The sequence below is a fragment of the Coregonus clupeaformis genome, unplaced genomic scaffold (genome assembly GCF_020615455.1).
Source record: "Coregonus clupeaformis isolate EN_2021a unplaced genomic scaffold, ASM2061545v1 scaf0014, whole genome shotgun sequence".
Lineage (NCBI taxonomy): Eukaryota > Metazoa > Chordata > Actinopteri > Salmoniformes > Salmonidae > Coregonus > Coregonus clupeaformis.
In genome coordinates this window covers 478,552-495,524 of record NW_025533469.1, presented here as the reverse complement: position 1 = coordinate 495,524, position 16,973 = coordinate 478,552, and the positions used below count along the sequence as shown (strand labels likewise).

Sequence of the window (16,973 nt, the reverse complement as noted above, 5' to 3'; positions counted from 1 at the left end):
AACACACACACATCCTGAACACACACACACACACACACACACACACTGAACACACACAGACACAAACACACACATCCTGAACACACACACACACACACACACAATGGACATGCATACACTTTCAGAATACACACACACACACATTTCTAACTTAAGATGAACATGCCACACACAAACACAGACACACACATTGTCAAAGCAACTCTTTGTAAACTTTCCTGATTTGTGCTTCTGTAGAACTACAGCTGATATTTAATGTGTGACTTCACTTGAATTAAGACTTATTCTTAGTCATATTCTTCACAGCAGTCAACACTCACATTTTCTAAGTCCAGGTTTCATTGTGTTCTCTCCACCATGTTCCACACTGTAGCGGTAAGCAGAAGAACAGACAGTCATTGAGGGGAAACACCTGAACTCACACACACACACACACACACGACACACACATTGACTACACACACACACACTCAGCATATAACTTTTGTCCAAGCGGTGGTAAGAATGCTTGTCTGTGTGTGTGTCCAGTGTGTGTGTGTCCAGTACGTGTGTGTGTGTGTCGAGTGTGTGTGTGTGTGTGTGTCTAGTCTGTGTGTGACTTGTGTGTGTGTGTGTTTGTTTGAGTGTCCAGTGTGTGTGTGTGTGTCTGTGTGTGTGTTCCAGTGTGTGTGTGTGTGTCCAGTGTGTGTGTGTGTGTGTGCCAGTATGTGTGTGTGTGTCCAGTGCAGTGGCTCCTGAAAAAATTCTCAGGAGGGCAATTGTTCTGATGATTTAGGTGACTCTACACATTTTAAAAAAGATATGTCCAGCAACAACATGAAGACAGGGGCAGCATATGTGTCAATACCAGAAGCGTTTATTGACTGATCTGGGGAGATGGATTCCAGTTTCTGTGACAGATTATAAATCATCTCTGATGCCTTTGTTATATTAGCTTTTGGTTGAATGTACTGTCGTAGTAAGATATATAATGTTATAGCTTGGTCTGACTAAAATCTTGTGCATGACCCATTTTGTGTTGGGCCTTTGTACTTCAATACAATGAACAAGAGTCCTATCTTGTCAGCCTTGTCAGCAGGTGGCTAAGGATAACACCCCATAGGTCTCTCAGTTCTTCCAACTCCGAGTTCTTGCCCTGAGGACACACACACACACACACTCCACACACACACACACACACACACATCATCACTGATAAACACACACACACACACACACACACACACACACACACATCATCACTGATAACAAACACACACACACACACACACACACACACACACACACACTGATAACAAAACACACACACACACACAAAATCCTCTTCTCTTAGGCTGAACATCTGAAGACAGAGAACCCGACTCAGAGCCAATGCAACAGTGACACTAGCCTGGAGGTGACCTCGCCCAACTCATCAGGACCAATCAGAAGATCAGAACTACTAGATTCAACCTACTTCATTTTATTGTATAAAATGTCAGCACACATGTTTAGGGGCTCTTCTGATAAACTCCTACGAGTTTGACTGAACGGGTCCGTGCATGCGATTCCAGATATCTTTACCTCTGAATAAACTGCCTTATATTATACAATTATCCACCCTGTCCAAAAGTCTCTACTTGGTCTCCGTTCTCCAGTAAACTTGTTTTATCAACAGTAGTAAGGTTCAATGACACAGAAAGCAGTTCAATGTCGGGGTACAGAGTCGCTCTCTTACCAGGATCGCGGTCCGCTCTGACCAGGGTGAAGCCGACCGCTCCACCTCTCTGTCCGGGGACTCTGTCATCCAGCCAAGTCTCCCCAACTGTATTGGGATTCCGCTGCTAGCAGCGTTTTGCATTATTTAGTCCGTTTAGTAGCGGTATGTACACGATCAACAAGATCAGTCCAAAACCGAAAGATCAGTCCAAAGCAGAATGTTTGCAGAATGTTTGTAAACTAAGTCTACAAATTAAAAACATAAAATAACGCCACACTGCAGGTCGTCACATAGACGGCTGTTAGCCGCCATTGTCTTGAGTTCGTTCAACGTTACGTCACGTATGATGAAGCGCGTAAGTGCATGCCCACAGACACCCTAGAGAATGTATTGAAAGCTTTGAAATTTGAAAAAAATAGATTTTGCATGACAGGCTATGAGAGACTTCTGGGCGATTTTCAACCTGACTGAAATCGCCAAAAAAAAAGCGGAGCGGGGCCATTTGAAGCACGACTTTAGCCTGATTTGACATTTAGTGGCTGGCAGATCAGGACGTGAACACTGATAACTGCTGTTGCCGTGATATAATTGATTAGAAAAAAAATCCCTTCCTTTTCCCGTTTGGCAGTGCGTCGCCCATATCGCCCTATTGAACAAGCCGTCCCTGGTCCAGTGTGTGTGTGTGTGTGTGTGTGTCTGTGTGTCCAGTGCCTGTGTGTGTGTCCTGTGTGTGTGTGTGTGTCCTGTGTGTCCACTGTGTGTGTCCAGTTTGTGTGTGTGTGTCCAGTTTGTGTGTGTGTCCAGTGTGTGTGTGTATGTCCAGTGTGTGTGTGTGTGTGTGTCATGTGTGTGTGTGTGTGTGTGTCTTGTGTGTGTGTGTGTGTGTGTCTTGTGTGTGTGTGTGTGTGTGTGTGTGTTTCTGTGTGTGTGTGTGTCCAGTGTGTGTGTGACCTGTGTGTGTGTGTGTCCTGTGTGTGTCCAGTGTGTTCCAGTGTGTGTGTGTGTGTGTGTGTGTGTGTCTCTGGTGTGTGTGTATGTGTGTGTGTGTGTGCAGTGTGTGTGTGCAGTGTGTGTGTCCAGTGTGTGTGTCTAGTGTGTGAGTGTGTCCTTTGTGTGTGTCCAGTGTGTTTGTGTGTGTGTACAGTGTGTGTGTGTGTGTCCAGTGTGTGTGTATATGTGTGTTTGTCCGGTGTGTGTGTGTGTTGTAATAGTGTCCAGTGTGTGTGTGTGTCCAGTGTGTGTGTGTGTGTGTTTGTGTTTCCACAAACTGAAACACACACTCACCCTGGACACACACGCCTGTTACACACACTAGACACACACACACACACACACACACACACACACACACACACACACACACGCACATGGCTCATATACACACACACTGGACACACACACACTACACACTGGACACACACACACACACCCACACATACTGGACACACACACACACTGACACACACACACACACACACACACTGGACACACACACACATCACACACACAGGACACAAACACGACACACACACTGGACACACACACTGCACACACACACACACACACCTGGACACATACACTGGACACACACACACATACACACAGGATACACACACACAAACACAACGGACACACACACATACACACACTGGACACACACACACACAGGACACACACTGGAGCACACACACACACACACACACTGACACACACACACACACACACACACACACACACACACACACACACACACACACACACAAACCACTGGATCCACAGCAACTCAAAAAGCTTTTTTCTGGGAGTGTGAGTGAGGAAGGATCTTTGGGTTCTCTGCCTCTCCTAGCAGCCTGTCATTCATCACTCCAAGCTGTTTGCTAACTCTGCTTCATGCGTTGCCAAAATAAGTAGCTCTGTTTGTGCTCAGACAATCCTACATTTCACACATACACACACGCACACCATTCACCTGCACTGCACAGGCCCCAGAAGCACTGAGAATACTGGGCCTCAATTGGCTCTCAGTCACTGCAGCAAATAGCTATCGCCATAATGAAAGGTATTTAATACGAGTAGCTGTTTTCCCCTGATGTGTCTTTGTCAAACTGTGGAAGTTTATTTAGTGGTGAAAGTCATTCTCAATCATTTTAACGTTCAACTGTCTCGGTAATTAGCAGGTTCAATGCAGCGAAGGGGGTATTTTGGAATGACACCCTCCATTATATGGTGTGCAAGGACTGAACACTCGTTGGTGCAACACAGAATGTACCGAGATAGAAGGAGAGATTGTGGGTGTCTTTATGCCAACAAAGTGTGATTCCAGAGTTTCTACAGTGTTAAGTAGCCTTAGTTATGTTATTTTAAGGACCTATCTTGTGCCTCCTCGCCACAGCGCTACCGTGTCCTCAAGCAACTCAGCGAGAAGAAGCTGAAGGGTTTTTAAAGTGGACAACTTAAACGAAAACCATTCTCTTTTTTCATGAGTGTTCCAGAAGACAGACCTTCATTGCCAGGACAAATAGTGATGTTGTTTCCAAACCAAACTTCAAGGTCTTTAAGTGAGTGTGTGTGTGTGTGTGTGTGGGGGGTCGGTCACATATTAACAGAGCTCTCTGCCTAGGCTTCCTCACGGCACCATGACAACCAATACTTACAAAGTAATCCTTATTTTGAATATTTTTGAAATAGACCAAATTTATTTTGGGCTGAGAATATAAGACTTATAACTCTGAGAGAGCATCCAAGGGCTAGAATGATGTATATAGAATGTATGACAAACAATAATTTTTTAATATAATTCTAAAATCTTCAGAATTCTGAGATTTTTGTCCATAATACAGAATTCAAGCCAACATTCCAATCTCATTATGACTCAACAATTAAGCTAGGCTACAACCATAGCATTTGGAATTAGAACTTGGCTACAACAAGTTCCAAACCAAAGAAAACAACCAGCATATCCATTCACCACACCATAACTACTCAAGTGTATATCTTTTTAAATCTTCAGAAGTGGACAGACATCGCGGAGGAGAGGTGAGTTAGAACATAATAATGTGAAAAAGTGTTTGACTTCTAAGGAAATCAGTGAAGGTAGGCCTACTTATTACCATTTAATAAATTATACCAGTTAGCCTGAAGGTAACTGAAGTTGGAAAACTGGCATGGCCAGACAGTTTTAAGAAAATGACATGGAAAAGATTCACACAAAATAAAAATAAATAAGGAATACATGTTTCTCCATACATATTGATGCAGAGAGAAGTCATTGAGATGGAGAAAGAGATGACTGAAAGTGAGGAGATGGAGAAAGGCAACAAGATGAGGGGGAAACGAGAGATAGAAAGACAAAGAGAAATGGAGGGGCTGCTGAGAATGAGAAAGGAGATTGAGACTTGTAACAAGGTAGACCACTACCGGTGGAAGCTGCAGAGAGAGGTGTTGGAGGAAGTCAACAAGGTGAGGGTGGAACCAGAGCAAGAAAGAGAAAGGCTAATTGAAGAGTTGCTGAGACAGATAAGGGAGACTGAGGCTTCTATTGAGGTAAACTGCTACCAATGGAAGCTGGAGAGAGAGTTGTTTGAGAAACAGAGAGAAAGTGCAGTGTCAGACAGAAAAAATATGGAGCTCAAGATGGCAAAGCTGAAGGTGCAGAACATACTGCACTTGGCCAAGATAGGGAAGTTGACCGTGGAGAACACGAGGCTGTTAGCTGAGAATGAAAGGCATCAAGAGGTGATGGACAAACAGAGAGAAAGCGCAGCGACCGACAAACAAACAATGGTGGACAAGATATCAAAGGTGAAGATGTCCTTGGCCAAGTTATGGAAGGTGACAGTGGAGAACAAGAAGAGACTGTTAGCTGAGAATGAAAGGGTGGGGAAGGAGAGGGTGAGAGAGAGGAATGGATGGAACCTCATAAGAAATGGTTTGGAGACAGCTTTGGCCAAAGCAGACCAGGAGAGGAATCAGACCCTAGTAGCCTGGAAGGAGGACAGGGGAGATGGGCCAAGGCCAAGGCTGGCCTACGAAGCCTCTTGGATCAACGGGGAAAGATGGATGAAGGAGAAGGAGGAGATTAAGAGGAGGAGCACGCAGGCAGCAGAGGAGTGGATAATTGAGCTGAGAGAGAAGGAGAGAGCGATAGAGGCTCTGGAAAGAGAAAAGATGAGGATTCTGTGCCTGAATGGACAAGAGAAGAAGGGATGGGAGATGGAAAGAGAGAGATGGAGAAGGAGAACTGGAAGATTACAGAGGAGCGGGAGAGAAAGAGTAGTGAAATTGAGAAAATGCAAAGGGACAAAGAGAGATGGGCAATAGAGAAGAGGGATGTGGTGGAGAGGATGAAGGAGGCGTACATAAAGCTGTACCAGATGCAGACTGTCCTGAGGTTCAGAGAGCAAGAGCAGGCACAGGTACAGTACTCCATTTAACCAGTCACAGTTCAGGGAGGTCATAAGTCACCTCCTAATGGTTATACTATCAGATTCAACAGATTAAGTTGACTGCATGCTAGAGAAGGAGTAATAATAATATTTCAGATCACTGACCAACATGTATGGACTTTCTCTTTCAGATGGAAACTAAACGCGCCCAGAGAGTCAGGGCAAAGCAGGAGAAAAAGGAGAGGAAAGAAAGAGACTTGTTGGAGAAGAACAAAGTAAAAGAACTGCTCAGAGCTAGAAAAGCAGAGAGTAAGGAAGAAGTGAGGAAGAATAAGGAGAGGGTGAAAGCCCACCTGGACGAGGTGGCAAGGAACTATAACGAAAAGAAACAGAGGGAGAAAGAAAGAGAAAAGCTGTTGAAAAAGGCATATGGCAAAGAAAATCACATGGTGTACATCCCAGACCTCATACTGAAGAAGATGTAAGAACACAACGCATATGGAAGAGTAAATATTATCAGCTAGCATTGGTCAAAAGTTCATTTCTATCATCTTTCATTTAGTGGAATACTTCATCAATAAAATAATATGAGCATTTATTTGTCAGCATTCATTCCCATATGGAAGAAAGAACACACAAAATATGAGAAAAGTATAAGATGTGGATTAAAGGTTGATGTGGTTACTGGATAATGCAATGTGAAGGGCTAGATTCTATCAAATCGGAGGTGGAACTGCGTTAGAGATGGCAAATCCACAAGCAGCTCCCTTGCGTTAGCTTATCGCGTACACTGCCATTGGATGCAACGAGAGAGAGAGAGAGGCATCAACAGAATACCCTTAGGTGCATGAATGCCTAGTGTGTTTATGTATACGTGTGTGTCAGAGGAGGCTGGTGGGAGGAGGCTGGTGGGAAGAGTTTCCATATGTTTGATGTGTTTGATACCGTTCCATTTATTCCATTCCAGCCATTCCAATATGCCCATCCTCCTATAGCTCCTCCTACCAGCCTCCTCTGGTGTGTGTGTGTATGTGTCAGTGGTACACGCCTCCGATGAGCAACACTGCTCTTACCCCCTCATCCCCCATCAGTGGCTGTCTCCTGCCCCCTCTCCTCCATCCGTCTCTGGCCACCTCTCCTGCTCCCACTCCTCCATCCCTCTCTGGCACACTCTCCTGCCCCCCTCTCCTCCATCCCTCTCTGGCCCACTCTCCTGGCCCCTCTCCTCCATCCCTCTCTGGCCACCTCTCCTGCTCCCACTCCTCCATCCCTCTCCTCCATCCCTCTCTGGCCTATTCTCCTGCCCCTCTCCTCCCATCCCTCTCTGGCCCACTCTCCTGCCCCCTCTCATCCATCCCTCTCTGGACACCTCTCTGGCCACCTCTCCTGCTCCCACTCCTCCATCAATTATTACACTGAGTCTGGCCTTGACCTGGGCCTCCCGGTACCTCTCTGTCATCTCACCAGTTTGTAGTGGCAAATACAAAAAATTATTGATGCCACTTACTAGTGACCTGGGGATAATTCCATTGCACACAATCCAATAAAAGAGAGAAATCCAATAAAATTTTGTCCATTTATTTTCGTTATTTTCTTAAATCATTGTCACTAACAGAAAGAGTACGATATGAAACGGTTGAAAATTGTCTGTGCTCTCAGGCACACTAGTTCCCACCCACACAATTTTAATGTATTTTTTATTTGACCCTTATTTTACCAGGTAAGTTGACTGAGAACACATTCTAATTTACAGCAACGACTTGGGGAATAGTTACAGGGGAGAGGAGGCGGGATGAATGAGCCAATTGGAAGCAGGGGATGTGGTCCTCTGTAGCTCAGCTGGTAGAGCACGGCGCTTGTAACGCCAAGGTAGTGGGTTCGATCCCGGGACCACCCATACACAAAAAATGTATGCACGCATGACTGTAAGTCGCTTTGGATAAAAGCATCTGCTAAATGGCATATTATTATTATTAATATTAATTAGGTGTCCATGATTGTATGAGGGTCCAGATTGGGAATTTAGCCAGTACACCGGGGTTAACACCCCTACTCTTACAATAAGTGCCATGGGATCTTTAGTGACCACAGAGAGTCAGGACACCCATTTAACATCCCATCCGAAAGACGCCACCCTACACAGGGCAATGTCCCCAATCACTGCCCTGGGGGCATTGCGATATTTATTTTAGACCAGAGGAAAAAATGCCGGCACTTGCAGTCTAGGTAGGGCTTCATGTGCGAGATCTCTAATAGCGTCATTCTAGTGGAATCCAGAAAGAACAAAACCCTGTCCTCAAACATTTACATTTGATGTATTTAGTCTTCATAATCATCGTCCTTCATCAATTGTGTCTTTTTATTTTTATTTTTGCAAATTTAAAAGACCTAGCTAGCTAAAAGACAAAGTCAACCGGTTCCTTTAAAAATTGCAGCTAATTTTCTCATTCACCTGGCAGCCTTTTATATATTCAATGGGGGTTAAATGTAAATCAGCGGGGCAGTCAGGTGCTAAACAGGTAAATATAGGGATTAAATCAATAGAACACAAACATGATGAATAGCTCCTACAACCCCCTAGTCTCTATATAATGCACTGGTCAAAAGTAGTTCAATGTGAATAGGGTGCCACGTGCTCCGTCATCTCGCTGAGTCTGGCCTTGGACTCCCGGGTACCTCTGTCATCTTACCTGTTTGAAGAAGCCATTCGTAGTATTTACCGTCTGACCATTTTCAACAGTGCAGCTTTGCTAAGGACTGATCTGAAGTCATGGTCCATATGGAAGTAGATTCTCCCAGGGCTTGCCAGGAATTGTGGCCAGGTATTTCCTCACTCCTCGGCACTTGCACCGATTAAAGAAGAAAGTTGTCCACTGAAAATGTATCTTCTAAAACTCGCTTTACGCCACAAGCTTGAATGATGGGGTTCACTTCCAAAAAGGCATTTCCTATATAGCCATACTATAATTTAAAGGCAGACATCAGCGGGCAAACAATTATTTAAGATGAATTCAAATTGAAGGATGATTTAAGCGACGAGGGATAGAAGTTGGAAAACCTCATGATGTCATCACGTCAGACATCACTCTTAAACTTGCTGGAACTGTAATTGAGACTGAGAGTTGAGGTTCAGTTTTATAACTTGTATATAGATAGATAGGATGGAAAACATTATTAACCCCCAGGGACAAATTGATTGAATTTGTTCGAGGGAGCCAATGTGGGGGTCACAGGTCAGGATCAGACCACCTCCCTAAAAGCATGACAGGGGAAAGGTCAGGGGGCAGATTCCCAGCCAGTAAAACACCCTGAGTGGAAATGTGTGTGTATGTGTCCTCATCTCCTCTACCACTCAGCAGGTTAATGTCTATCCATCCTGTGAGGTCATGCAGACAGTGTTTTATCAGGCCTTCAGGGAGCCAGTAAATCAGTTCTGTCTGTGTGTGTGCGTGTGTGTGTGCGTGCGTGCATATGTACATGTGCAGTCAGGGTATACGGTGCATGACTCCAAAGGGTAAATCACGCTCTATGTGTGTACTCTCTGTATGAGAGTGTGGGCCTCTCTTAGCAGCAGAGATCTGTCAGTTATGCGGGAGTATGTGGGAGTCCTCTACTGTTCTACAGTGAATTATCTTGGCACCTCAGCAAACTCATCATCGTCTCCCAAAGTACCAGCAGCTTCCCCTTCTCTTTTCCTCTCTGTTTGTCTTTCCCTCCGTTGTCTTCTCTCTTCTTTCATTAAGAGCTAAATAAACCAGTGAAGAAGCCTAGCACCACTAGGACTGTGTTCCAGAGCTAGGCATGTCCAGTTGCTCTCTATCCCTCAGTGTTCTGTTGACACATCCTATCATTACTCACTGCTAGTTGTTCAGCAGGATCCATTCTGAGTTTTCGGTCTATGTATAGTCTTCCAGAGGCTAAACATGAACAAATCTGATGTTTTCCACTTAAAGGAAAATATAAGAGCATACTTGGAGGCTGCTCGGAGGCTTTCTTCCCCACCCCAAGGCCGGTATAGCTCTACCAGTGTTGCCAGATTCTATTGCCACTTTCTAGCACAATCAGAACCAAAATCCTGCCCAATCCACTAAAAGTAGCCACATTTTAACAGATTTCTCTGTGAGCTGGGTGGGCGGGATTTGTATGTTTCTTGCATCGCATTTCTTTTAGGTGTGAAACTACCCAATCTGGCAACACTGAGCTCTACCTCCAGGACCACCAGTGGTAATGAGGGGATAGTAGAGAGGGCCAGGGAGGAAGCAGAGGGGTTGTGGTTGTAGTTACTGGTGCTTCTTCATTTTAACAGAGGTGTGGTCTCCTTGATGGCTTTCTCACACTCCTCTCTCTGGACTGTTAAGCACTTCCCAGGCCCTGATCTCTCCCCCTACCTTCCTTTTCACTCCTCTCTCTCTCAGACCAACAGCCCTCTTCCTCTGTGTTATTCTTCAGCTGTGACAGACGCACAGAAGGGTGTCTCCCCCCTCCTCTAAAAGCTCAGACACACCGGTTGGATTGTCAACACGTTTGCCTGCCGACAGTTTTTTATTTATTTTTATTTCACCTTTATTTAGTACTTAGCACCTCTGAACAGTGTCGGCAGTCAATCTCTTATGTGTTCATTTACATTTACATTTTGAGTCATTTAGCAGACGCTCTTATCCAGAAGCGACTTACAGTTAGTGAATACATATTTTGTGTATTCACTAATGTATTCACACTGTATTTGTTCACACAGCAAAGACCTTGGAAGTCGTCAGCCACTCAGCCTTGTTAAAATACTCCAAACCAGAAGGTGGTAGTAGCGTTGTTTGGCAATGCATATATGTGCGTATTGCTTATGGTCTAGATTCCAAGTTATCTGCGCTAATGTCGTTATTTTGTACAAAGCCCTTGTTGATACTAGCCAGATGGCCACTACTAGATAACTACCTAGCAAGATGATGAAGAAACAATTTAAGGCACTCTCCATAATCCCATATTGCCAGTGCCAGCCCATAGCCAAATGTTTAGCTAACTAGTTAATGTTAGCATATTCACTAGCTAGCACAACATAGCTAGCTAGCTAAGGACATTGCACTAACTAGGCAGCTAACACAGGCAGCTGTTTAATGGAAACTATCTAATCCATTGTGATTTAATTATAATGGCAATACTAACTACAGTGGTTAGCTGTCTTGGAGGAAGTATTTAGTGTTGTGTGCATTGCGTCTGTGCACTTATCTAGCTACCATCCCATAGCCTACATTGCATATGAAGTGTGACTGGCTCATCTGTGGATGTACGCAGAAAATGCCCTCTTTAAAAATAAATAATTGCTGGCTCCCCCACATGGGGTTTCGTGCTCTCTGACTGGCTCAAAGTCAAGTTATTCCACTGACAAGCATTGCTATTCTACAAGTAGAATCGGTGGTTCGTTGCTACTGGTCGACACGCCAGCAGGTACCATTTTTTTGTTCTAGCAAGAGAAGGAACGGCCTCCCTCTGTCATGGCCCAGTACTAAATGACTTTTGTAGGATGGTGTGATGAATCACACTTGGTCCTCAATACCAACAAGATCAAAGAGATGTGCATAGATAGACTTCAGGAGCGAACAACACCCACCTCTGCAACATCTATCAGAGGTCAGAACATAGAGATTGTAGAGGAATACAAATATCTGACTGTCCACTTAGACAATAAGCTTCAGTAGAGTAAATCTACAGACCTGATTTTACAAAAAGAGTCAACAGAGACTGTACTTTCTCAAAAAGCTGGGATCTTTTAATGTTAACTGTACTATACTGACTGTGTTTTACAAATCTTAGTATTTAAACTTTTTGCATTGTTTGTTGGTTTGGCAATGCCACTGTCAGGAACAGAAAAATATGCTGAGAAGGATTATCACCACAGCAAGCAAGGTGATGAGATCTTTTAAGTTCAGAGCCCTCAGCAAGGCTCACAAAAACATTTTAGACCCAAGCCACCCCCGTACCTGAACTTTGAACTACTCCCCTCTGGGTGCAGGGTATAGGGCACCCCCGGCAGGAAAAACAGAACTAGACAAACATTTGTGCCAGGTGTGATATCCCTCCTAAACAGCTTGGGCTAATGTTCCTATCCACCAGTAAGGCCAGCAGGCTAGTCTCTTTCATTGATATATACTGTATGTAACTGTTATGAATTTTTTTATTGTCAATTTGTTGTCTACTGTATAAACGCCACTTTAAAATGTGCATGATAGTGCAACAAAATGTCCCCATGGGGACAATAAAGTCAGTAATGTAAAGTAAGTACTCATTGGCAGTATATCGACAGTGAGATTCTCAGTGTGTTTCATGCTTAACAGCCCCCACCATAGTCACAGTGTCAACACTGCTGTTTGACCACTGTGCTTCATCTCTGTAGAAAACTCATTCAGATGTAGAAAGCTCAGTGATGTGGCAGTAACCGGTAAAGACACATTCCTGTATTTCATTACAAACTGTAGTTTATTGTCCAATTTCAGATGAGTGTTTTCTAGTCTGGCTGGGCTAGAGGCTGGACACACAAACACACTGGACACACACACACACACACACTGGACACACACACACACTGGACAAACACACACACTGGACAAACACACACTGGACACACTGGACACACACACACACTGGACACACACACACACTGGACAAACACACACTGGACACACACACACTGGACACACTCACACTGGACACACACACACACACTCGAAAAACACACACACACACTGTACACACACACACACTGAACACACACACACTGGACACGCACACTGGACACACACAAACACACACACACACTGGACACACACACACACACACACACTGGACACACACACACATACACACACACACAGGACACACAAACGCAGGACAAACACACACACACACCGGGGACACACACACACACATACACTGGAAACACACACACACACACAAACACACTGGGGACACACACACACACACACTAGACACACACACACTGAACTTACACACACACACACACTAGACACACACACTGCACACACACACACACTGAACACACACACGCTGAACACACACACACACACAGTGGACACACACAAAGTGTGTGTGTGTCATTTACTTATGTATGTATTTGTTGTATATTGGGGTTGTGCTGCAGAGCATCATGGGGGTTTGTATGTGTTGAGATGATCACGTTCCAGATAAATGGTTGAACTGATTCCTGTCTCCTGTCTCCTGTCTCATCATTATTGAATTGTTATACAGACGTGGTTATGAAACCCACGAGACATAACAACAGATTGGTGATGAGTAAGTCTGAATCTACAGGAACTATTCTGTCTGGAAGAAGTGGGTTTTTACAACTGTTTAAAACTGTTATTTTCTGTGGTCCAGAATAGGCTAATGTTATCACAGTGTATTGCTAGCAGAGGCAAGTGCATAGTCGAGCTAGCTAAGAAAGAGCGTTAACCAGTGATGTAAAGTACTTAAGTAAAAATACTTTAAAGTACTACTTAAGTCAGTTTTTGGGGGATTTGTACTTTACTATTTATATTTTGACTACTTTTACTTTTACTTTCACTACATTCCCTAAAGAAAAAAATGTACTTTTTACTCCATACATTTTCCCTGACACCCAAAAGTACTCGTTACATTTTGAATGCTTAGCAGGACAGAAAATGGTCCAATTCACACACTGATCAAGAGAACATCCCTACTGCCTCTGATCTGGCAGACTCACTAAACACAAATGCTTTGTTTGTAAATTGTCTGAGTGTTGGAGTGTGCCTTTTGCTGAATGTAAATGTTAAAAACAAGAAAATCGTCTGGTTTGCTTTATGTAAGGAATTTGAAATGATTTATACTTGTACTTTTACTTTTGATACTTAAGTATATTTTAGCAATTACATTTACTTTTGATACTTAAGTATATTTAAAAACAAATTCTTTTAGACTTTTACTCAAGTAGTATTTTACTGGGTGACTTTCACTTTTAGTTGAGTCATTTTCTATTAAGGTATCTTTACTTTTACTCAAGTATGACAATTGGGTACTTTTTTCCCACCACTGGAGTTAACATCATCACGGCAGAAAAGGACTCGAGACGGACATCGGAGTGGGAAAACAACGTGATTAAAAAGGGAGGAATATACAGTGATTAAAGGATAGGACATTTATTCAGCTGTGAAGACAAACCTTTATTTAAAACTGCTAAATTAGCGAACTTAGGAGGAAACATCAGTGAGTGAAGTGAATGAAGATCACGTGACTGAGGAAAATATTGCTTTGGTTGAGGACAATATTGAAGTGAGTGACAATCAGAGCTTATTGAGAAACAAACAATTATTGGAATTGTTGGGAAACATTGGACAGTTTGATGAAAGTATTGAGCAGTGGAGCTCATATACAGAACGGTTTGAATATTTTGTTCTTGTAAATGACATGGATGAGGACAACATTGTGCCTACATGTTTTAGTGTAATGGGGCCAAAGACATTTCAATTTACTAGGCAGCCTGCTACAGCCAGTCAGAACAGGTAATAAGACGTATGGGGATATTGTGAGATACTTAAAGGACATTTTTCACCAGAACCACCAGTTAATGCTGAAAGGTTCAGGTTCCACAGGAACATCAGGAAGAGGGAGAATCAGTAACAATGTTTGCTGCTGCATTAAAGAAACTACCAGAACACTGTGAGTTTAATGCTGTTCTAAATGACATCATTAGAGACAGACTAGTATGTGGGCTACGGAGTGAAGCTACACAAAAGAGACTGTTGACTGAAAGTCATCTGACCTTGGCAAAGGACATTGAAATCAGTGTGTCCATGGAACTAGCTGCTAAAGAGGCTCACCAGTTGAGTTCATCAGGAACTTAGTGAGTTCATCTAACAATCCTAATTACCAGCTGATACATTTTAATCTCATACACTGGGTAAACCTTCCACCTAGAAAATATCATTTAATAAAGTTGTGTATTTTTCCCCAGTGGGAGCTGTGGTGCTTGGGGAAGAGGGAGAAAAGGACCTGCTGTCTTGACATTGTGTCTTTTTCCCCAGTGGGAGCTGTGGTGCTTGGGGAAGAGGGAGAAAAGGACCTGCTGTCTTGACATTGTGTATTTTTCCCCAGTGGGAGCTGTGGTGCTTGGGGAAGAGGGAGAACAGGACCTGCTGTCTTGACATTGTGTATTTTTCCCCAGTGGGAGCTGTGGTTCTTGGGGAAGAGGGAGAACAGGGCCTGCTGTCTTGGCGGCCTGCTTGGTGACTGTAGCTTCTTTCTCTGCGTTCATGTGGTTCTCACCAAGCTCACATGCCAGATCCATGATGAAATGTCTCCTGCTGACTGTCTTGTCAAGGCATCTAATAGTAATAATATGAATGTAATATAATAAAAGGGGATCCTATTTGGTGTTTGGCAGATGGGAAGGCTATCTGTATATGGTAGAGATACTGTATATACCTTTGTGTGATTGTAGTCTGTCACTGTCTCCGGTTTCTTCTTCTGGTCACTGCCGGTGGCAACAGTGGGGTGCATGGTGCTGAGGAAGCTAACACTTATTTATTTAACATCTGTACATCGTGAGTGTTGCTTTACCACTCTCCATCCACCGTGAGTGTTGCTACCACTCTCCATCACACCGTGAGTGTTGCTTTACCACTCTCCATCACACCGTGAGTGTTGCTTTACCACTCTCCATCACACCGTGAGTGTTGCTTCTACCACTCTCCATCACACCGCGAGTGTTCTTTACCACTCTCCATCACACCGTGAGTGTTTGCTTTACCACTCTCCATCACACCGTGAGTGTTGCTTCCACTCTCCATCACACCGTGAGTGTTACTTTACCACTCTCCATCACACCGTGAGTGTTGCTTTTTACCACTCTCCATCACACCGTGAGTGTTGCTACCACTCTCCATCACACCGTGAGTGTTTGCTTCTACCTCCCATCACACCGTGGGAGTGTTTGCTTCTACCACTCTCCATCACACTGTGAGTGTTACTTTTCCACTCTCCATCACACTGTGAGTGTTGCTTTACCACTCTCCATCACACCGTGAGTGTTGCTTTACCAATCTTCATCACACAGTGAGTGTTGCTTTACCACTCTCCATCACACCGTGAGTGTTGCTTTACCACTTTCCATCACACCGTGAGTGTTGCTTTACCAGCAGCTTATGCCTTTGTTTGTTCACTGTTCCGAGCAGGATAGTCTTCTTTATGTTCTGTTTCAGCTCAACCGTCTCCCCACCCTGATAATCAAGTGTTTTATTGGTATCTTCCACTAGATGGCAGTAAACACCTGCTGTAAATAGACTTTTCAACAGTACGTGTTCGGTTTCTTGGTCCTGGTGACTCCTGGGCCCTTATTCATACAGGCAGTTTCCCAGAGGAGGAGTGCTGATCTAGGATCAGGTCCCCCCTGTCCATCTAATCTGTTTCATTATGATCTAAAAGGCTAAACTGATCCCAGATCAGCATTCATATGACTGCTGTCGCAGGTGACTCTTCAAGATGAGGCTCATGATTTATAAATTATATATATATTTTTTTATCTTTACAGAAATTGTATTTAAACCAAGGCAGTTTGAGTTAGTAGTGATGAATTTGCATCTGTCAGCTGCTGTAAACCTATGTGATTGGATGTTATAGACCCCCATCTGAACAGTTTCTTTCCCCATGCTGTAGCCCTCACCAACTGGCCATCTGGTCCATAGAGACTAAAGGACTATACACTCTATGCTGCTCACCACATCAAGCCATCTCTGAACTGTACACTACCATCTGGCCCATAGAGACTAAAGGACTATACACTCTATGCTGCACACCACATCAAGCCATCTCTGAACTGTACACTACCATCTGGTCCATAGAGACTAAAGGACTATACACTCTAT

General features: G+C 43.8%; 1 long non-coding RNA gene across 1 annotated transcript in view; it reads right to left on the bottom strand.

Annotated features, from left to right (window-relative positions):
* Positions 1-328: 328 nt before the first annotated feature.
* Positions 329-16,973, bottom strand: part of LOC123483041 — a 35,100-nt gene continuing 18,455 nt past the window's right edge. Inside the window, exon 4 of the long non-coding RNA XR_006658039.1 lies at positions 329-367. This is a non-coding gene — a long non-coding RNA (uncharacterized LOC123483041). The remainder of the gene's footprint in view (positions 368-16,973) is intronic.